Source organism: Narcine bancroftii, chromosome 1, assembly GCF_036971445.1.
Source record: "Narcine bancroftii isolate sNarBan1 chromosome 1, sNarBan1.hap1, whole genome shotgun sequence".
NCBI classification, from domain to species: Eukaryota; Metazoa; Chordata; class Chondrichthyes; order Torpediniformes; family Narcinidae; genus Narcine; species Narcine bancroftii.
In genome coordinates this window covers 62,928,614-62,951,352 of record NC_091469.1, presented here as the reverse complement: position 1 = coordinate 62,951,352, position 22,739 = coordinate 62,928,614, and positions in this window count along the sequence as shown.

Sequence of the window (22,739 nt, the reverse complement as noted above, 5' to 3'; positions counted from 1 at the left end):
ATTCAATCATGCCCAATTTAAATCTCTCCTTCAGAGAATCAAATAAGTCAATTAGGAAATACACCAGTTACAACTCTCAACCTAATTAAACATATTTACAAGTTCAGAAGAAACTGTTGTGAAGGATTATTTGAGGAATCTATTTGTTCCTCAAAAGTAATAATTTAAAAGGATTGCATTATCAATGAAATATTCAGTCATAGTCAGACAATACAAAACAGGCCCTTTGGCCCATCATGTTCAAGACCCATTCTACATTAACTTTACTTTTCCTCTCACAGTTTTATCACCTCCCCTCTGATTTTCTTGCATTCACCTGGAAGAGGGATAGTTAGGAAATATGGAAGATGGCGGTGCTGCCAGGGCTGCTGTCGCGGCAGCACTGCCACTGGTGCGGACCCACAGGGAACAAGGGAGTGAAGGTGCAGCGTTGCCATGGGGCCCAGTTACCCAGTCGACTGCTGTCGACTCTGTACAGGCTTTGAATGGACCGTTAGGGGAGCCAACGATGGTTCTAGTTGAAATCCCGCGACCACGGGTCTGCACCCAAGATGGCGGCATCTATTAACCAGCAAAAGCCACGAGGGACTGCAGACTCCGGGGAAGTGGAGGATTGGAGCAGGGCACTAGAGAACAAGAAGATCACTCTCCCGTCTGAGAGGGAGAAGCAGAGGAAATGACCTGCGGGGATGGTGACTACGGTGGCGTTGACTACGGTGACGGACTAGTGAGGGGGCTCTGCGGCTGAGGGATCAGTGCATGCGGCGGGCTGCTGGCTTCTTGAGGCAAGGAACCCACAGAAGCTGTGGGCTGCTGGAAACTGCTGTCAGGAGAATCGGGCTGTGAACTGCTGAGGACTGGCTCAAACTGGCTGGAGGGGCACCAGGTATCGGAAATGGGATGCGAGGAGGTGCCGAGGCACTGAAGGGTAGCTGACCCTGTTGGAGGTTCAGATCTGGAGCTCGGGTTGCCAATGGTTTGGACTGGACTCTGTGGCTGCAGGTGCTGTGGAAGAGCTGGAGGCAAATCTACAAGCACTAATTTTCTCTGGGGGGAGAGGGGTTCTCTCTGACTGTGTCTGACTGTAAGAGGCACTTAGGCAATTCCAGCCAGTGGTGAATCTGTCTGCCTTGCAGCAGGCAAAAAGATATTTCACGTAATATGACACTGTTTTATTACTATGATAATAAATTGAATCTTGGATCTTCGATCCTGAATTTGTGAAGAGCCAATTTATCTTTGGCTTATGAGAGCAGCGTAGAGCACTTAGCAAAAAGTCACGTTGCCACAAGAAGAACTGAAGAACTTGCAACATCTACATGACACCCAATTCCAAGTTTCAGCAGCTGCAGCCTTTTTGATTTTCTTTATAATCCATCATCTCTTGGCATTAACTAAACCGGTACTCTGTCATTAAGCCCACAATGAATTTCACTTCCCAGAGTTCTGCCTAATCACTTAGTAATCTATGCATACATTTGTAACTTATTATTCTCAATTATGCCCAGTTTATAGCAAGACTCTGCAAAATGGACTAAATTGCATTCATTAAGCCAAATTTTTGCTTTTAATTCATTTCATTTACATCTGTGCCGATGTTTATTTGCATATATAAAACAGTAGATTTCCCCTTCTGTCTTCCCTTCCCCCTCCACCACCTCACTCCCCCAACACTTCTTAGCTTATTTTAAACAAAAGCAGAGGAATAGAAGGAGTTTTTGTAGGGATAAGAAAGAAAAATGTGTGAGAAGGAGATTAAGTTGATAAATGTACAAGTGGAGGGTCAATTGCAAAATAAATAAAAAATAGTCTTGGGACAGGAAAAACCCAAATAAATGCAAAGATTGATTTCAGGCTAAATAGGATTGTAAGTTCAACTCAGAGGTGTGCTAAAATAAATGAATGAGGCAGTTAACAACTGAGTCTAACATTAATGTCCAAGGTTGCATACAGAATACAACCATCTTGGAATAACTACAAATTGATGTCAAGATTTAAATACTGTTGTGAGATGGACCTCAGCACAGAAATAATTTGAAGGGTAGGCATTAACTATAGCATTTAAGTTGCTTTGGACAATGCAAAGCTGCAGAATTGGGCATATTATCTCAAGGTATTTTCCTCTTACTTGACAATAAGAGCTCATCAAGTACATTCGCAAAATTATCTTTGTCAATATTATTTGAGCTGCTCTAATATTTATTTTAGTACATCAATTTATTTTCATTACTATATAATTTCAAGGATTGTCCTATACTTTCAAATCAGTGGTCTAAAAGCTTTAAACACAACAATTTTTGCTCATGATCTGATCAAGAACTTTTTTTTAAATATTTTATTTTAAAATTTTAAATATACAATATTTTAAACTTTTTTCTCACAAACACAACAAACAAAAACAAAGCAGTCCTTTCCTCCTCCCTTCCATACATATAGATCCGTTCACTGTCAGAGCTAACATATATTTTAAATATATAGAGTACAGTTTGGGAAACTATGTTTTTGTATAAATATTTGTTACTTTTATACATTTTTTTGTTTCTTTTTATTACTTATCTGGACCCCAGTTGGCTGCCAGACCTTTACCTTGAAGTGTTGTAGCGACCGGGTAGCAGGATTTTTCCAGCGGTACGCAGGAGGTTTGAACATGTGCATGTGGACCTGGTCGGGCCATTCCCAGTATTTCAAAACATGAGATACATTCTAACAGTGGTGGACCGTTTCACACGCTGGCCAGAGGCCATCTCGTTGCATTCCAATGACACCGAAACATGTGCTAAGGCATTCATCGTCAATTGGATCGCTAGATTTGGTGTCCCAACGCATGTAACTTCAGACTGAGGAGCACAATTCACCTCTGCATTATGGTCTGCCTTTGCGCATTTTTATGGCACACACCAACACCACACCACGGCATACCATCCACAGTCCAACGGCCTTGTGGAACGTTTCCACTGTCAACTAAAGTCCTGACTTAAGGTCCGACTCATCGGTCCCAATTGGGTTGATGAGTTGCCATGGGTTCTACTGGGAGTTCGCACAGCCCCAAAGGAAGATTTGTCTGCATCATCTGCAGAGACGATTTATGGTACTGTCCTTACAGTTCCAGGGGACATTCATTTCACAACCAACTCTGACCTGGACGTCCTTCAGTAGCTTCAACGTGGTATCACTAGCAACAAACCAGTTCCTACCAACTGGCATGGAACCCCAAAACAATATGTGCCCCCACAGCTCCTGGATGCTGATTTTGTTTTTGTACACAGACAGGTCCCAGGAGCGGCGTTACAATGACTAAATGATGGCCCTTTCTGTATGATTAAGAGGGATGTGGCTGTGTTTACTTTGGACATTGGGGGGCATTCACAGCCTTTCAGTGTGGACAGACTCAAGCCTGCCCTTGTGGATCACACTGGACCCATTCAATGCCCCCAGCCCAGACGGCGTGGGCGTCCATCTAAGGCATATGCAACTGGTGTTTTAGTTTCCGGTGATGATTCAGTGGGGGGGGGGGGGGGGTGATGTAGCATCTGGGTAGCGGGCCGAGCAGTCACAAACTGTCATCGGCACGGTACTCACCTAATGGACCGCAAGTGAGAGAGAGATACTGAGTGCTGAGGAATGACATGTTGATCTGCTGAATCTCCTGCCGGAAGTTGCGGGAGACTCACAAGGCTTAATTCAAACCTGCTGGTCCCGTGGATCGGCAGCAAACCCCTAGTGATGTCCTACCTTGCCCGTGGAGCTCGGGACATCCAGTATATAAAAGAAACTTGTAAACTCTGAATAAATCAGTCTTGTGTTCACTACTCTTACGTGTGTTTGTATTACTTTAGTAGCTCTACCATAGTAGCTGCTACAGTTTTCATATTTATTCTTTAAGCTAGATGTGATTTTTTTCCCATAGGAATACAGCTGTTCATTTCCGCAGTCTATCATGCTATAAAGAGAAGGGAGTCAGATTTCCACGTGATCGCGATACATTTTCTTTTGCTCTGACCAGTGCTATTTTTATAAATGAGATTTGATAATTGGTTTATTTGTCGTTTATTTCCATGAAGTTAACTAATAGATATAGCTCTGGGTCGCCTATGAAGGCCTCTCTGTTATCCTGGTTAATTTTTTTTCCGCGAGATCGGATCAAGAATTTGAGGAAATCTTTAAACAGCATTGGCACTGATGAACTGCTGGTCAGTAGATGGACGGTTGAAACCCTGTTTCAGAGCAGTTCCTCCAGCAGCTTGCTCTTTGCTCTAAATTCCACCATGTGGAGACTCTTGCATGACTGCTTAGGAGCATGGCTGCTGAAGAGTAGCCAGTGTAGGAGTGGGACATAGAGGCTTTGGGTCACAAGGCATCAGCGACCAGAGGCCGAGGACCAGCTTGATTCCAGTGAGGTAAGGCCAGATAAGATATTTGTATTTAAATTAGGAAGAGTTAATGGAGACCGCTATGGCAATGGAATGCTCCAATTGCAGGGTGTGGGAAATCTGGGACAACAAATTGTCCCTGATGATGGTTTCATCTTGTATTCGTATGTTGAGTTCTTAGACAATACATAGATGAAGGAAAATGTTCTTTACTTTAAAGTTGTTGTAAACAGCATCATGAGGCATGAGTGATTGATGGTGTATCACTTGATTTGTAGGATGAAGGAGAACCCTCTATTCGAACATAAAGGACAGAAGGACGACGAGAATGAAGATGGGGCCGTTAAAAGATAAAGGAGGCAACATGCACTTGGAGGTGGAGGAGGTTGGGGAGGTCCACAATGAATATTTTGCTTCAGTATTAACAAAAGGACCTTGATTAGGGTGAGGTCAAAATAGAACAAGCTTGTGTACTGGATAGTGTTGAGATTAAGGAAAACCATTAAGATTGATGCCTCCGGGCCGGACGCGATATACCCCAGGCTGCCGTGGGAAGTGAAAGAAGAGGTAGCTGGGGCAGTAGCTATGATCTTTGAATTTTCTTTGGTTGCTGGGGAGATGTCGGAGGATTGGAGAATGGAAAATGTAGTCCCCTTGTTTAATGGTAATAGGGAGAATCCTGGACCATTGAGTCTCACGTCAGTGGTGTGCAAACTATTGGAGAGGATTCTTAAGGATATGATCTGTGAATATTTGGAGAAGTGCAGTCTACTCAAGGATAGTCAGCATGATTTTGTGAAGAGAAGGTTGTGCCTCATGAGCCTAATTGAGTTTTTTGAGAAGGTAACAAAATAAATTGATGAGGGAAGGGTGGTAGATGTGGTCTACATGGATTTTAATAAAGCATTTGATAAAATTCCCTATAAGAGACTTGTTCAGAAAGTCTTGAGGCATGGGATCAGTGGAACCTTGGCTGTGTGAATTAAAAATTGTCCTGCAGCTAGAAATCAGAGAGTAGTAGTGGAAGGAAGGTATTTTGCCTGGAGGTCAGTGACTAGTGGAGTACAGCCAGGATTTGTTCTGACACCCCTGCTCTTTGTGATTTTTATAAATGGCCTGGGATAAGAGACAGAAGGATGGGTCAGTAAGTTTGTGGATGATATTAATGTTGGAGGAGTTGTGGATTGAGCTGAAAGTTGTCGAAGGTTACAAAAGGATATAGACAGGAAGCAGAGATGGACAGAAAAGTAGAAGATGGATTTCAATCCGGATAATATGAGGTGATGCCTTTTGGAAGGACAAACTAGAAGGCTGATTACAGGGTTAATGGTTGATACTTAAGAGTGTAGATGAACAGAGGACCTTGAGGCCCAAATCCATACATCCCTCAAGGTCGCCCCACAGGATGATAGGATAATTAAGAAGGCCTATGGGATGCTGGACTTTATTAATAAGGGGATGGAGTTTAAGAGTTGAGCAGTCATGTTACAATTCTACAAATCTCTGGTGAGACCACACTTAGAGTATTGTGTTCAGTTCTGATCACCTCATTGCAAGAAGGATGTGGAAGCTATGGAGAGGGTGCAGAGGAGATTTACCAGGATGTTATCTGGATTGGAAAATAAGACTTATGATGCAAGTTTAGCAGCCTGGGATTTTTTTTTCTTTTGAGCATAGAAGGATGAGAGGAAAATTAATAGAGGTCTACAAGATTATGAGAGACATAAGGTACCCCAAGGTGGACAAGGTACCCCATGTGCCAGTTTCCGAGGGCAGGAATAGCAAACACCGTGGACATATGTAAAAGTGAAGGGAGGGAAGTTTAGTGGAGACATCAGGGGTAGTTTTCTTTTTGTGGATGCCTGGTATGCCTTGCCAAAGATGGTGGTGGAGGCTGAAACACATGTAATGTGCTGTAGTCTTCTATGTTATATATTCTATGAGTACTTTACTTGAATAGAGATTGAAGATATTTGGAACCAGTAAGGAGCCCTGCAGTATGGAGAACCATGCAGAGGGAGGCAATGAATCAAATCCCTCATCAAGGCAGAGGATTTCTCATGGAAACTAATTGTCCTGACAGCATTCAACATTCTCTGGATCCTTCTGACACTCTGTAAACCTGTCATTGCCCCTGTTTAATGAGAGTTCCCTGAAGGAATACTGTTCCCCAAGCCTAGCAGCACCCACACAAAACAAAACCTAAGATACCCTTTCTATTATATATAGACTGATTGACTGGTCCTTATTGTCAATATCAAATATTCTGTACTTGATGTAATGCAAGGCACTGGATGTTACTCAAGGCTGCAATTGCAAGCCCACCTATAAAAAGGTCATAGTCGCACCAGTAGTGCATCTATTTGGAGCACTAAAGCTTATATACCAAGGGATTAACATAAATGAAAACCTTGTAGCAGCCCACGCTTCAGATTGACACAGAATGTGATGACTGGCAAAACATCGTGCAGGCTGAAATGCCTATTTCCATAGGTTACAAGCCGGTGGATTGCAAAGGGCCCAATTGGAGCCCGGGCATCCAAGGTAACCAATCAGCAGCTGGCCCACTCAAGCTATGCCCTGGTGGTGATGCGGCAAAGTTGACTATAAAAGGCAGAGCTGCCACTGAATAAACTCAGTGCCGAATACACTCCACTGGTATGTATGTCTTTCTTCTCCTGCGGATTCAAGCTACAGATTTAGGGCGATAACCAAGAGCTATATCATAGCTGCAACCGTAGCGACCTCTCTACAATCTCCTCATTGCATTGAACTTCATTAAAGTAAGTACACAGTCAAACAGCAAAAGATTTGCAATGAAACAGGTGGTCCTTGGACCTTTCAGGTGTGTATCCAGGGTATGCACCAGGCAATACAGTCTACAATATAATACAGTATTGCATTCACTGTAAACAAGTCTTTTACAGGATATATGCAAGAATACAACAGTGAAAATAGTTTCCTTGCTATTGAAGTAGGAATTGAAAATTTTTCATCTGGCAACTCCCAGGATGCAGCACATTTTGAATCTGCTCTACAATTGTGTTAAAGAAATCAAAAAACTACCTCTAAAGCCCCCAACCCTCTATAAACTAATAAAAGAAAAAGAAAAAGAGAAGGAGAAGAAAACCACAACAGCAGCACTTCACTTTGCAATACTTTTAAACATATATATTCATAGAGACTGATAGGAGAAAGGGAATGTTTGTGATTCATTTAAGTTTTACTACCAACAGTTTGTAAATATGGACCCCATGTCCCACAAAAAAATATGATATTTATCTCTTAAATTATAAGTAATTTTCTCAAATGGAATACAACTCCGAACTTCCGCATGCCATCTATCCATTCCCAAAGTAATATCTGACTTCCAAGTTATAGCAATATACTTTCCAGCTATTCCCAAAGCAAACTGAACAAATTTTATTTGATACATATTCAATTTTAATTCAGGTTTAATTCCTCCAACATCTCCCAGTAAAAATAACATTGGATCCTGTGGGAATCTTACTCCAGTTATTCGTTCTAATAAATTACCCAAATCAAGCCAAACATGTTTAATTGTCAAACACTGCCAAGTCGAATGCAAAAAAGTACCAACTTCTTCTCCACATCTAAAACATAAATCTGAATAAATATAGTTCATATTATGTAGCTTTTGTTGTGTAAAATTATATTGAACTAACCGATATCTCACATTTATTGTTCTTTTCATACTCTCTCTACATATCTGAATACATCTACATTCATTTAAATTTACCTCTCATTTATGTCTTGATTTATGAACTCCTTTTTGAGTCTTCTTTTGTAATAATTTATACCTTTTTGAAATAAATTTCTTTACATCCCTATTACTTAATAATAGTTCTACTTCTGTCTCTAGTGGTAATACTAAATCTTTTTGAAAGTTTTATTTATTGAATCATGATATGTTGAAACATACAATTAATGAATAAAACTTGAAAAACAATACACAAACAATACATGATATTTTAAAACAAATCCCCTACAACCCCACACCCCCCTTCCCTAACTAACCCACTCCAACTCACCCCCCTCTAACCTACCTCAAAAGAAAAAAAAGAGGCGATCACACAACATCAGAATTCATCAGTTAATTACCATGGTTTGGAGTAACACCACTAACGTGCGGCAAAGAGATTTAATAATTTAACCCCATGTAATCCAAATACTGCTCCAAGTTTTATGATAAGATAATATTATGTAAATTATATGTTATCTTCTCCAATGGAATACAAGATCTCATCTCCATATGCCATCGCTGAATACTCAAATCAGTCTCATTTTTCCAAGTAATTGCCAAACATTTTCTCAGCACAGCTCATGCCAATCTCAAAAAAGCAATTTGAAATCTATTTAATTGTAATTCTAAACTAATCCTCTTAATATTACCCAATATAATCCAAATACTGCTCTAAGTTTTATGATTAAAAAAAGATAATATTATGTCAATTATATGTTATCTTCTCCAATGGAATACAAGATCTCATCTCCATATGCCATCTCTGAATACTCAAATCAGTCTCATTTTTCTAAATAATTGCCAAACATTTTCTCAGCATAGCTCATGCCAATCTCAAAAAAGCAATTTGAAATCTATTTAATAGTAATTCTAAACTAATCTTAATATTACCCAACAAAAATACTAAAGGATCTAATGAAAATTTCACTTTCAAAATAACTTCTAAAAATTCCTCACGTTTTTTCCAAAAAGGTTTCACTGCTTCACATAACCAAGTAGAATGTAAAAAAGAACCTATGTCCTTATGACACCTAAAACATAAATCCGAAGAAGTAAAATTATATTTCTTTAATTTTTCCAGAGTTAAATATAATTGATGAATAAAATTACAATGAACTAATTGATACCTTACATTTACAATTTTAGTCATACTATCTCCACATAAATTCATCCAATCATCCTAGAAATAAGTATACTTAAATCTTTTTTCCCATTTCAGTCTAGATTTATGTATATAAAATATGCTGCTTCATAACAATTTTCCACCAATTTACTATTCTTTTGATCCCATAACTTCAAAAGTTGATTAATATGTGTAAAGGGGTGTGGTGATATGTAATTACACCACTAAGTCACCAGAGGTCATCCCGGTGACCTTGTATATAAAGCCGTCCATAGCTACAGTCTAGCCTTCCAGGTTCGTCTTGCAGAGAAAGAAGACCTCTTAGTGTACATGTTAGTTTATTAAAGCTGTCTTATATTCACACTGCTGGTGTGGTTATTGTCAGTACAATTTAATAAACTAATATGATAGCTACTAGGATGGAAGCTGCTTCTGCTCCAAAGCACATTCCCGACCACCTGGAGACTCTTCCTGAGTTATGGAATCCGGGGACGATTAGCACGCACAGGTATATGAGGACAGAGATGGCGAGGGACCGCTGTACTGGAATCATGGTAGAATGTGGGGAAGACCACAGAAGTATGATAGGGCAGGTAAGAAATGGCCAAGAGCTCTGCCTGCCCGTGGGTTCACCGGTACAGGCGCCGCTGACCCTAAACCCTGGTCTGATCAGAAAGGGGCCACTACAAACGCGGGAGGAAGGATCTCAACAAGTCGTGCTCCTGATTGCCATGTATGTGCAGAATTCCCAATCACTCCAGAGCCAGGGAAAGCAGACACCGCTACCGTCACTCCCCCAGCAGCAGATTCCCCAGTACCATGGAGACCTGATACTATGGCTGGGATCCCCTCTAAGTTCACTGCAAATGTCCCAAAGCCAGAGACTCAGCCAACAGCCCCAAGCACCCAGGTTACTCCTCCAGCAGACACAAGCCCCACAGAGGCTCTACCAGCAGCTCCCAGTACCCCAGGGTCCACCACTGCTACACCTAAGGGACCAGAGACTGTGGCTTAGCCATGTGCTGCGACCAGACAGGCTGGAGCACGACCCCAGAAATCCAGGAGCCGGCAAGCACTTCAGCCACTGGCAGAGATGCTTTCTGAATTACGTGGAGGGTGCTGAGGCATCGGATAAAGAGCTATTAATGCTGTTGATAGCTCAGCTGGGAGACTACCCTTACTCCCTTATACAGGATGCCAGGTCCTACCAAGAGGCAATGAGCATTTTACAGAGGCATTACAGTAAGGGGCATAGCGAACTCCACTCCCGATACAGACTCGTGACCAGGTCACAACAAGTAGGGGAGTCTGCCAGAGACTTTATACTCTCTCTGAAAGACCTGGTGAGAGGCTGCAACTTTAAAGTAGTAACAGCTCAGGAGTATGCAGAGGACCTTATTAGGGACAGAATTGTTGCGGCCATACGGTCCACTGAGATGGGACATCGATTGCTGGAGAAAGGAATGGTGGGGCTAGATGAGGCAGAGACTATTGCAGAAGTTTTAGAAAACACCAGGAAAGAATTGGAGGAGTACTCACAGGACCCTGGGGCTGGGACAAATGTCACACTGCTGGACTCTCTAGCCCCACGAAAAGAAAAGTATGTTGCCTCACAGGAATTCACAGCAGCAGCAGCACCTTGAGGGTCCCAAGTACTTTTTCTATGGACAAAGAAAGCACCCCAGAGCCCTCTGTCCTACCAGAGAAAATGTCTGTTCCAACTGTGGAAAACGTGGGCATTATGCAAAAGTCTACAGAAGCCCCAAGGCCACAGCCAAGGCCCATTGTCATGCAAATGAGAGGCGGGAAAGCTCTTCTTTCTCCACAGACAACCAGTAGAAGAAGAATGCCATGTGCAGCCGGCCATCTTGGACAAATGCTACAGAGCAGAGGACACAGTCTTCAGGAGATGAATATGACGCCGAGTACTATTGGATGGAAGGACATGAAGGACACGCCAGACTTGCTTCCTTACACATGAATCAGGCGAGTCCACACAATTTATCTGATGCCACTGTGTGCATCAAAATTGATGATGTGAGGGTAAATTGCTTAAAGGATAGTGGAAGCACTGAAAGTTTTGTTGACCAGGGGTTAGTCAACCGCCTTGCCCTCCCCACACGCCCGAGTGAGCACCAGATCCTGTTAGCAGCCAGCAGCCTAGCGGCTGAGGTAAAACAGTTTTGCAGGGTTACTCTAGAAATCCAGGGCACAAAATACGAAGGGTTCAAATTACTAGTACTCCCTCACCTCTGTGCCCCGGTACTATTGGGGTTAGATTTTCAGTGCAAGTTAGAAAGCATTACAATAGAGCGCAACGGGCCTCACCCCCCACTATGCCTTACGAAGAAACAACACTGCAGCTTTTCTGTCCTGAGAATAGAACCCCCTCCGCTGTTCACACACCTGACCCCAGAATGCACACCAATACCCACAAAGAGCAGGAGGTACAGCCCGAGGGACAGAACCTTCATTAGGACAGAGATCCGCAGGCTACTACAGGAGGGCATCATAGAGCAGAGCACCAGCCCCTGGAGATCCCAGGTGGTTGTAGCAAAGTCAGGAGAAAAACTGCACATAGTAGTGGATTACAGCCAGACAATCAACAAATTTACACAACGAGATGCCTACCCCCTGCCACGCATAGCAGATATGGTCAACAACATTGCACAGTATAAGGTGTTCTCCACCATAGACCTGAAGGAAGCATACCACCAACTGCCCATTAGAAAGAGCGATTGCATTTACACAGCATTTGGCAGGATGTATCAATTTCTCCATCTCCCAATGGAGTGCCCCTGTTTCAGAGAGAAATGGACCAAATAGTAGATGACTTCCAACTGAAAGCGGTGTTCCCCTATTTAGACAACGTGACAATTTGTGGCCACATTCAGGAGGATCATGACACAAATTTAAAACGCTTCTTCCAGGCAGCCAAGGAAAGGAACCTAACATACAACAGGGACAAATGCGTCTTTAGCTCCAGGAAGTTGCCAATCCTGGGCTACATAGTGCAGAACAGGGAAATCAGCCCAAACCCAGCCTGTATGCGGCCTCTCCTAGACCTCCCAGTGCCATACACGCTGAAAGCACTAAAAAGGTGTTTGGGACTGTTCGCTTACTACGCCCAATGGATCCCCAACTACACTTATAAAAGCCTCAGTTTTCCAGCAGCCACCAGAGCATTCAGTGACATTAGGGACCATAACGCTAAACCTACCATGCGGTCCATAGATGAGTTGATCCAGTTTCAAGTAGAAACGGATACATCCGATGTGGCTCTGGCAGCCACCCTAAACCAAGACAGATGACCGGTGGCCTTTTTCTCGCGAACCCTACAGGAATCAGATGTAAGACACTCAGCAGTAGAGAAGGAGCCCCTAGCCATTATGGAAGCAATAAGACAGTGGCGACATTATCTGGCGTGCAAACACATCACCCTCATCACGGACCAATGGGCTGTGGCTTTTATATTCGATAACCAGAACAGGGGGAAAATTAAGAACAAAATCCTGCGCTGGTGGATAGAATTGTCTACATTTAACTATGACATTCTATACCACCCCGGGAGACTCAACGAGACCCCAGGCGCGCTGGCCAGAGGCACTTGAGCCATCCTTAACCACACGTCCCAGTTGCAGAGCTTGCACAATAAGCTGGGCCACCCTGGGGGACGCTAGACTGTTTCACTTCATTAAAACCCAAAACCTCCCATTTTCGGGAGAGGAAGTGAGGTCAGTGAACAAGAGCTGTCCCATCTGTGCAATTTTTCCGGCCAGACAAAGCCACCCTGATGAAAGCTATCAAACGTTTTGAGCGCCTCAGCCTCAATTTTAAAGACCCACTCCCATCCAATAATAGAAATGCCTATTTCCTAAACATAATAGATGAATATTCCCGTTCTCCCTTCGCAATCCCGTGTTCTGATGAATCAGCAGCCACTGTTATAAAATGCCTCCAACCCATCTTCAGCATATTTGGGTACCCGAACTACATACACACAGACAGCGGTGCTGGATTCATGAGCGCAGAAGTACAGCAGTATCTGCACGAGAGAGGGATTGCTACCAGCCTCACTACAAGTTACAATTCCAGGGGGAATGGTCAAGTCGAAAGGGTAAATGCCACTATCTGGAAAAGGGTCCTCTTGACTTCAAAAGCAAAAGACCTGCCTGTTACTAGATGGCAAGAAGTGTTGCCAGAAGCCCTACACTCTATACGTTCTTTGTTGTGTACTGCCACTAACATGACCCCACATGACCGTATCTTTTCTTTCACAAGGAAAGCCACGACAGGCACAGTGGATGATGACACCGGGACCTGTTCTCCTCTGGAAGCACTGCAGACCCCACAAAGCGGACCCGCTGGTGGATCAAGTGGAGTTGAGGCACGCGAACCCTCACTACGCCTTCGTCACATTCCCAGATGGAAGAAAAGACTCGGTGGCCACCAGGGATCTCGCGCCGGCCGGATGTGTGAACAACACGGAGGAAACACAGATGTTTACGGATCAACAAGGAGTGCAGCAGCAGTCACGAGAACAGTCGTCCATCGAGTCACCCCAGAGGATTATACCACCCACCTCAGAAATCAGGACCCAGGGTACGCCCGCCCCACAAAATATCACCACCCTAGACTTGATGGCAGGACCTAATCCCATACAAGAGGATCCCCAGCCTACACGGCCACATGACCAACCAGTACTTCCCACTCCCACAACTCCACCAAGAAAGGCCGAAAGGCAGACCGCACTCCCCACCCCCATACCACTACCGAGGAGGTCCAGAAGGCAATGGAAGCCACAAAAAATTTTGGACATGAACTTACAAACAAGGGAAGGAGAATGGGGGGCGGGGTGAATAACAATTTTTTAAAGGGGGGGTGAATGTAGTGATATGTAATTACACTGCTAGGTTTCAGGGGTCATCCCAGTGACCTTGTATATACAGCAGTCCAGAGCTACAGTCTAGCCTTCCAGGTTCGTCTTGCAGAGAGACAAGACCTCTTAGTGTACATATTAGTTTATTAAAGCTGTCTTATACTCGCACTGCTGGTGTGGTTTTTGTCATTACAAGGGGAAAAGCTTATAGTAATTCTAAATCTTGATCAAAATATTCACAAAGAAATCTCTTAACTTGATAATAAAATTTTGTATTTTGCAATATGTTACATTTTCCCTTCATTGAACTAAAAGTAATAAATTTCCCAGCTTCAAAATAGTCTTCAATTTTCTTAATACCACAATTTTGACAAATTGAAAAAAAAAATTTCCATATAAAATGGAATAAGTCTATTTTGAAATAAAGGTGTTCTTCCTCCAATCTCTTTATCAATTTTACTCCAAAGTTCAGTTAAATGTTTCAGCATGGGTGTTTCTTTATTTGCACATCTCCATTTGGTACACAAAACTCAAAACGGTCAACCAGTTTACCTATCTCGGCTGCACCATTTCATCGGATGCAAGGATTAACAACGAGATAGACAACAGACTCGCCAAGGCAAATAGCGCCTTTGGAAGACTACACAAAAGAGTCTGGAAAAACAACCAACTGAAAAACCTCACAAAGATAAGCGTATACAGAGCTGTTGTCATACCCACACTCCTGTTCGGCTCCGAATCATGGGTCCTCTACCGGCATCACCTACGGCTCCTAGAATGCTTCCACCAGCGTTGTCTCCGCTCCATCCTCAACATTCATTGGAGCGACTTCATCCTTAACATCGAAGTACTCGAGATGGCAGAGGCCGACAGCATCGAATCCACGCTGTTGAAGATCCAACTGCACTGGGTAGGTCACGTCTCCAGAATGGAGGACCTTCGCCTCCCCAAGATCGTGTTATATGGCGAGCTCTCCACTGGCCACCGTGACAGAGGTGCACCAAAGAAGAGGTACAAGGACTGCCTAAAGAAATCTCTTGGTGCCTGCCACATTGACCACCGCCAGTGGGCTGATATCGCCTCAAATCGTGCATCTTGGCGCCTCAAAGTTCGGCGGGCAGCAACCTCCTTTGAAGAAGACTGCAGAGAGGAGTCACGTGATGGAGTAGTGGCCGGTCAGGGAACTCCAGCCCTCTCCTGAAAAGTTTTAATAAAATACACAAAACACAAAAGCATAACATAAAAATTAAAACAAAGTGAAAGTAAAGTTGGGAAGAAAATGGCAGCGAAGAAAGAAAAGTCGAAAGCAACGGGAAGAAGAGAAGAAGAAAGAACGTCGGAAGAAGAAGGTGAAGGCCTTACCTGTCCGAAGAGGCCCGCCGCGGAGAGAGAAGCCCGCTCCCTAAGGTCAGTTGAAGTCCCAAGCTCGGGACTACAAAAATGGCTCGCGGATGCGCGGTGCACATGAAAAAAAAAACTGACGGGAGGGGGGACCAGCTGAGGAGTCGATCTCCGCAGCTGAGGATGACAGCTACAACACAGCAACAGGAAGAGAACATAGAAAACAACGAGAACAAGAAAGAAGAGAGTAAAAAGAAAACAAGGAAAAAACAGATCACCAACCCAGAGGAAGAAGAAGAAGAAGAAGAACATAGAGAAATGGAAGAAGGGGGGAAAGGCAAGACAATGGATATATTTTTTTTTAAAAGAATATATGGAATCAGTAAAAGAATGGCAATTACAAGAATTTAGTGAAATAAAAAGAAGAATTAAAAGTGCAGAAGAAAAATGAATAGAATAGAGATAGTCATGTCAGATATAGGAAAAAGAGTGGACAAGGTGGAAGAATGAGAAACAGCCGTAGAAATGGAAGTAGAGGACTAAAAAGAGAAATTAGAAGAATCTAATAAAAAAGTTAAAGAGACACAAGAGCTCTTAGCTCAGAAGATAGATATAATGGAAAATTATAATAGAAGAAATAATATAAAGATAGTGGGCCTTAAGGAAGATGAAAAAGGCAACAATATGAGAGAATTTATAAAAGATTAGATCCCCAGGGTCCTAGGAAGACCAGAATTACAGGAAGAAATGGAAATAGAAAGGGAACATAGAACATTAGCCCCGAAACCACAGCCAACACAAAAACCAAGATCCATTTTAGTAAAATTCTTAAGATATACAACAAGAGAAAATATATTGGAGAAAGCAATGAAGAAAATAAGAGAAGACAAAAAGCCACTGGAATACAAAGGTCAAAAAATTTTTTTCTATCCAGACATAAGTTTTGAACTCCTGAAGAAGAGAAAGGAGTTTAATACAGCAAAAATGATCCTATGGAAAAAAGGATATAAATTTATGTTAAAGTACCCAGCGGTACTTAAAATAGTTATTCCAGGGCAGCAAAACAGACTATTCTCGAATCCGGAGGAAGCACGAAAATTTGCAGAACAACTACAAAACAGGCAGAGAGATGAAGACATGTAACGAGAGTAAAAATGACCATGAACTATATGTATGTGTGTATATTGGTATATATATATATATATATATGTGTGTGTGTGTGTGTGTGTGTGTGTGTGTGTGTGTGTGTGTGTGTGTGTGTGTGTGTGTGTGTGTGTGTGTGTGTGTGTGTGTGTGTGTGTGTGTGTGTGTGTGTGTGTGTGTATGTATATATGTGTGTACATGAGTGTATCCATATTTAAAGGAAAATATATAGAGTATAGATAAGAATTAATAAGGGAATGAAAGGGAAGAGAGGAAGTAAGGAGGGAATTAAGAGAGTGACCTTTGTTATATATGAAAATTGAAATCTTTTCTGGGGGGGCTGGGTGGGGAGGAGTTACGGTCACTGCAAAATCAGTTGACGCTTGCGAGTGAATTCGCAAATCCAAATGGAGAGGGGAGATGTGGTTGCCCGACAAGGGATAAAGGGCAACTCAGGAAGGGGAGGGGATAGTGGGGTTAAAGAAATTTTAGATAGGAGAATAAGGGAAATGTTTGATGTTTTAGAAATGTTGTCTTATAAAGTGTTCAAAACAAGAAAGCAGAAATGGATAAGAAAGAAAAGTGATGATGAGGAAATGGAAAGGAAAGATAAACAAAGTATGAAATGGCTACGTTGAACTATATGACTTTAAATATTAACGGAATACATAACCAAATCAAAAGGAAGAAACTGCTAAATTTACTGAAAAAAGAAAAAATTGATATAGCATTCGTGCAAGAAACACATTTAACTGAAATGGAGCACAAGAAATTAAAGAGAGATTGGGTAGGACATGTAACAGCAGCGTCATATAATTCAAAAGCTAGAGGAGTAGCTATATTAATCAGTAAAAATGTACCAATTAAAATAGAAGAGGAAATAATAGATCCAGCAGGGAGATATGTAATGATAAAATGTCAGATATATTCGGAGTTTTGGAATTTACTCAATGTATATTCACCTAACGAAGAAGATCAAAAATTTATGCAAGATATTTTTTTGAAGATACCAGACACGCAAGGGAACATACTAATAGGAGGGGATTTCAACCTTAATTTGGATTCAAACATGGATAAAACTGGGAAAAAAATTAACAGAAAGAACAAAGTAACCAAATTTATAATTAAATCGATGCAAGAAATGCAACTTTTGGATATATGGAGGAAACAACACCCAAAGGAAAAGGAATATTCATATTATTCAGGTAGACATAAAACATACTCAAGAATAGACCTATTCCTGTTATCAGCTCGTATGCAAGACAGAGTAAGAAAAACAGAATATAAAGCTAGAATATTATCGGACCATTCACCCCTGATATTGACAATAGAGTTAGAGGACATCCCTCCAAGAATGTATAGATGGAGATTAAACTCCATGCTACTTAAAAGGCAGGATTTTAGAGAATTAATTGAAAGACAAATTAAAATATACTTTGAAATAAATACGGAATCAGTGAAAGATAAGTTTATACTATGGGACGCAATGAAAGCTTTCATCAGAGGGCCAATAATAAGTTATGTAACCAAGATGAAGAAGGACTACAATCAGGAAACAGAGCAGTTGGAAAGGGAAATAGTAAATATAGAAAAAGAATTAGCAATGAAGGAAGACACAACTAAAAGAAGAGAATTGGCAGATAAAAAAATAAAATATGAAACACTACAAACATATAAGGTGGAGAAGAACATAATGAAGACAAAACAGAAATATTATGAACTAGGAGAAAAAACACACAAAATTCTAGCATGGCAGCTTAAGATAGAACAAACTAAGAGAATGGTATTGGCATCAAGGAAAAAAGACAAACAAATCACATATAATCCAATGGAGATTAATGAAAACTTCAGAGAATTCTACGAACAATTATACCAAACTGAAAACGAAGGGAAAGAAGACAAAACAGATGAATTTTTAACTAAAATTGAACTACCAAAGTTACAAATAGAGGAACAAAATAAATTAACAGAACCATTTGAAATAGTAGAAATACAAGAGATAATAAAAAAAACTACCAAATAATAAAACACCAGGAGAGGATGGATTCCCAAAAGAATTCTATAAAACATTTGAAGATTTATTAATTCCTCCCCTCCTGGAAGTAATCAACCAGATTGATAAAACACAAAGCTTACAAGATTCATGCAAAACAGCAATAATTACAGTAATACCAAAGACAGGGAAAGATCCACTCGCACCAGCGTCATATAGACCAATATCTTTACTTAACACAGATTATAAGATAATAGCTAAACTATTAGCAAAAAGATTAGCCGACTATGTACCAAAAATAGTAAATCTAGACCAAACTGGATTTATTAAAAAAAGATGAACAACAGACAATATTTGTAAATTTATTAACTTAATTCATGCAGTAGAAGGGAATAAAGCTCCAACAGTAGCAGTTGCTTTAGACGCAGAGAAGGCCTTTGACAGAGTAGAATGGAATTATTTATTCAAAGTACAACAAAAATTCAGTTTACCAGAGAAGTATATTAATTGGATTAAAGTATTATATAAAGAGCCATTGGCGAAAGTGACAGTAAATGGATATATTTCAAAGCAATTTAACTTAAGCAGATCAACAAGGCAGGGATGCCCATTATCACCCTTATTGTTCGCGTTAGCTATAGAACCACTAGCAGAATTGATAAGAACAGAAAATAAAATAAAAGGGATAAAAATAAAAGACAAGGAATATAAAATCAGTTTATTTGCAGATGACGTTATAGTATACTTAACAGAACCAGAAATATCAATAAAACAATTATATAAGAAATTGAAGGAATATGGAGAAGTGTCGGGTTACAAGATTAACGCAAATAAAAGTGAAGCAATGCCAATGAATAATGCGGATTTCTCAAAATTTAAGAAAGAATCACCATTCAGATACCTAGGTATACAAATAAATAAAAACCTCGGCCATCTATATAAACTCAATTATTATCCACTAATGAAAAAATTACAGGACGACTTAGAGCATTGGAAAGACTTACCACTAACACTAATAGGAAGGATAAACTGTATTAAAATGAACATCTTCCCAAGGATACAATACTTATTTCAGGCATTGCCAATACACTTGATGGAGAAATTCTTCAAGGAGTTAAAGAAAATAATAAGGTAATTTTTATGGAAAGGGGGGAAACCGAGGATAGCACTAGATAAATTAACAGAATGGTATAAACAAGGAGGCTTACAACTGCCAAACTTTAAAAAATTATTATAGAGCCGCACAATTAAGATACCTATCAGATTTTTATCAAACAAGAGAAAAGCCAGATTGGACTAGATTAGAACTAGATAAAATAGGGGAGAAGATACCTGAACATATATTATGTAAATGGGATGAAAAATTGGTACAATGTAGGAATTCTCCAGTATTACATCATCTGCTCAATATTTGGAAGAAGATTCATGTAGAAAGGAATAAAACAAATTACCAATTACCAAAACTAATACTGACGCAAAATCAACTAATCCCTTTTACAATAGATAACCTTTCCTTTAGAGAATGGGAGAAAAAAGGGATCAAAAGAATAGAAAATTGCTTTTCAGGAAATAAATTACTATCCTTTGAACAAATGAAGGATAAATATAACATAACTCAAGGTACAGTGTTGGCATACTATCAACTGAAATCCTACTTGAAGGACAAATTGGGAAGCAGTCTGAGGTTACCAGAGGGAAGTAATTTTGAATATGTGATTACAGACACAATGATAATCAAAAAATTTATAACAAATATGTATATTAAACTGCAAGAAAAGGAGAATGAGGAAACAAATGGTAAAACTAAACAAAAATGGGAACAAGATTTAAACATAAAGATAAAGAAGGAAACATGGGAGAAGTTATGCTCTGGAACTATGAGAAATACAATAAACACGAGGTTACGTATGATACAATATAACTGGATACACAGGCTATACATTACACCACAAAAGTTAAATAAATGGGACCCAACAGTATCTGACAGATGTTTTCATTGTAAAAAGGAAATGGGAACAACAATTCATGCAATCTGGATGTGTGAGAAAGTGAAAAAATTTTGGAAAGATCTAAACCAGATATTAAATAAAATCACAGAAAGCAATATACCAAAAAACCCAGAGATCTTCCTCCTAAGTAACATAAAAAACAAAGAATTTGGACTTGATTTGGATGGTGCACAAAAACGATTTGTTAGGATAGCCTTAGCTGTAGCAAAAAAATGTATTATGTCAGCCTGGAAATTAGAAGATAGCTTGAGAATACAACAATGGTATATAGAAATGAATAAATGTATTCCATTAGAAAAAATAACATATAATTTAAGAAATATTACAATATTTGAACAAATATGGGAGCCATACATGAAACACAATAGAGAAAACCTACCGGGGACATCTACCACCTAAAATGACAGGAGAAGGAAATGAAAAGAATTGACTCAGTGGAATTTCTTGTTTATTTTTATTGAGTGACAACATTGTTTGACGGGTTTAATGTATCTTAGATTCTGCACTTTAAATGAATGGGAGGGGAGGTAGGGAGGGTGGGATGGGAAGGGGGGGGAGAAAATGACACTGTATATAGTTGAAAAGAAAAATGTATGTATCTTGATCAATGTGGTTTATAGTGTGAAAAATAAAAAAATTATAATAGAAGAAGACCGCAGAGCCCACCTCACTGACAAAGGACAAAGGAGGAAAAACCCAACACCCAACCCCAACCAACCAATTTTCCCCTGCAACCGTGTCTGCCTGTCCCGCATCGGACTTGTCAGCCACAAACGAGCCTGCAGCTGACGTGGACATTTACCCCTCCATAAATCTTCGTCCGTGAAGCCAAGCCAAGAAGAATTAACAAACTTGTGTTCCATTTACAAATAAGGTGTTGTGGATCAGTTTCTCCTATTTTATCAAGTTCTATATTTACCCATGCTGGAACATGATTTAACTCATACATTACATTAATAAATCTCAGCTGTGCACTTCATAATAATTCATAAAATTGGGAAGCTGTAAACCTCCTAAATCATATTTCCATGTCAATTTTTCCAAAGAAACCCTAGCTATTTTCCCTTTCCATAAAAATTTTCCAACAAGAAACATTTAATTGCTTAAAACTTTTGAGGAATTGAAATTGGATTCGATTGGAATAAATATTGTTTTCAAGGCAACAACACAATTTACTCTATCCATCAAAGTAATAGGTAACATATTCCATTTTTCAAAATCTTCTTTACTAAAAATAAATAATTTAATTTAAATAATTTTTGTCAAATTTGATTGCACACGAATAACTAAATATTTTATTCCAAGATCTGGCCATCTAGATTCAATTGCTTCCTTACATTTCTCATAATCTGCATTAACTAAGACATAATTTCACTCTTCTCCCAGTTTATTTTACATCCTGATACTCCTTTATTCTAATTTTAAGTTGTGGCAAAGAATGTAAAGAATCTGGTAAATAAATCAAAACATCATCAGCAAATAAATTTAATTTATATTCTTCTTGTTTTACCTTAATATCCACATTCTTTGAATCTCATTTTATTAATTCAGCCAACGGTTCTATTGCTAAAACAAATAAAGCTGGTTACAAGGGCAACCTTGTTTCTACTTGATCTCGTTAATTCAAAAGATGTTGAAATATGTCCATTTGCCAATACTTTTGCAATAGTTTTTTTTTTATACATCATTCTCTCCCAATCTATAAAAAAATTGGCCGCTTTAACTCTCATTACAGTTTCAATTGATTTATTCAATAATGGATCAAGTCAACAATTAATATCTCCTCCTATTAAAACCTTTTCCTGCACCTCCGCTAAGAGTAAAAGAGTATTCTTTATAAAATCTTCATCATCTATATTTGGTGCATAAATATTCATAAGTGTCCACATTTTGGAATAAATCAGATTTCCCCACAGGATCTATTATAGTATCAAAATGTTTTACTGGTAATTTTAAAAAAAATTAATTGAGCCACCCCTCTTGCTTTAGAATTAAAAGATGAAGTGATAACTTGGCCCACCCAATCTTCTTTTAATTTAGAATGTTATTTTTTCTGTCAAATGAGTTTTTTGTAAAAATTCAATATCAACCTTCATAACTTAATATTTTTTTCCTTTT